The 1,798-nt window shown below is 34.0% G+C and overlaps 1 pseudogene; it reads right to left on the bottom strand.

The window, feature by feature from the left end:
* Window positions 1-295: 295 nt before the first annotated feature.
* On the bottom strand, window positions 296-600 carry LOC101655906 (annotated as a pseudogene).
* Window positions 601-1,798: the final 1,198 nt, after the last annotated feature.

Here is a 1,798-nt window from a genome sequence, read left to right as displayed (position 1 = left end):
GTGAACTTTCTTAATGAATTCACAAGAAGCTAAATTTTAAGAAGTAAAAAAGGAAAGGAGCATTTATTTTAAAGAAAAATAAACCCCAAAATTATTTGCAAAAAGAGCTGCATTTTTGTGATTACAATTGTTGTAAGGGTCGAAAACAATTAAAATGTCATTTAATTTACAGTTGCAAACCAACTTATTTCAGCAAAAGATGAAACTCTGAGTATCAAATTTTATGCAGGTTTCTCTTCTGCCTATATCTGACATCCAAGAGGCTCTTTTTTCCCCTCTAAACAGATTCTTGGTTTCAGCCACCTTTCAGTGGAGTGGCAACTAGCACAACACTGTCACCCCATACAAAGAGTATTGGAATATTCCATTACGTTGACATATGTATCTCTTCATAAGTCTCTCCCTCAGTTTCTATAGTAGTCACAGCTTCTCCCACATTTCCCATTATCATATTTAAATGTTGATCATAAGTATGCAATCTTCCCTGAAACTCTCGATCATTTCACATGTTCACATAAATGCGTTCATCCGGGCTGAGCCTACGGAGATCCAGAGATCTACTGTGTTGGTAGTTTGCTGCTGGTCCACATCATCCGCCATGTTTCAAATTCTTAATAGCTGCTTATTAAAGTAACACTTATTTAGAGAAATTGAAAAGCACCAAATAGTTTAAGAAGGAAATTAAATGATCCTCAAATTATTATGAAAATATAAGAGAATAATTTTTAAATTGTTGTTTTAGTTATAGAAGGTTTCTGTGATAAACTATGTTTTCATTTAACATTTTATCATGAGCAATTACCCTACTATACCATGCAATCCATGATATTTAATAATATGATGCTTGTGTGGTTACTATTTCTAATTTTGTATATATTATATATAATACACACACATGTTAAGTGCTGAGATAGTGGTCTGTTTTAACATGAACAAGTCTAGAATTGCAAGTACTTAATCAAATTATTTTTGAACTTGAATTTTTTTCTAAATTTTATTTTACTGTTCTTGAGAATATATACAGAAAAACCTACACCAATTCAACAACTGCTCCATGTAGAATTTAGTGCCATTGATTGCGTTCAAGTTGTGCAGCTGTCTTCATGCTCCTTTCCTGAGCAGTTCCTCCTTCATTAACATGAAGTCTCTGCTCCTTAATCTTTCAGATTGCTGTCATTTATTTAATCCCATAGAGTAATGCTTCAAAGAGCCTAAGTCTCAAGGTAGACACTGTTTACTCGTTAAGCTAAACTGTTCTTTGGTTTTAGGAAGACTTCATGGACTGTTTTGGAGTTAAGTTAAAGATTATCTCAGGTTAAAGTTTTGAGGTTTTATGCAGCCTTCTAGCCTCCAGAAAGTCCATGAAAATTTGAAATCTGTTCGGCATATCCCGCCTTTTCATCACTATTCTTATTGTAGAAACTTTGGTCAAAATGTTTAATCATTGTTTCCGTCTAGTTCTTCTGGTCTCATGCAAAGTTATTCATGGAGGGGATCATCCACATATTCCATTTCCTCCTTCTATTCCTGACTCTCTTTCCTCCTCTGTTGCTCCAGATGAATGGAACCATTGTTGTACCTGGGATGTCAGTGTGCAAGCTTTTAAGATCCCAGACACCATGTCCTGGACTCACGCACAGAATAGAATGATCTATCATACAATTCTTGCCAATTCAACTTTTTACAAGTGTACTTTTAACACAAATTCCTTCCAGAAATGTAACAGTCCTTCAAATTTCACTAATAACACTTAGTATTAGTTTATTTTACAATAATCCAGATTTGGTAGATAGAAAAA

This window comes from Echinops telfairi, unplaced genomic scaffold, assembly GCF_000313985.2.
Source record: "Echinops telfairi isolate 266 unplaced genomic scaffold, ASM31398v2 ScPeMD7_655;HRSCAF=1070, whole genome shotgun sequence".
NCBI lineage: Eukaryota > Metazoa > Chordata > Mammalia > Afrosoricida > Tenrecidae > Echinops > Echinops telfairi.
This window is presented reverse-complemented; position numbering and strand designations above follow the sequence as displayed.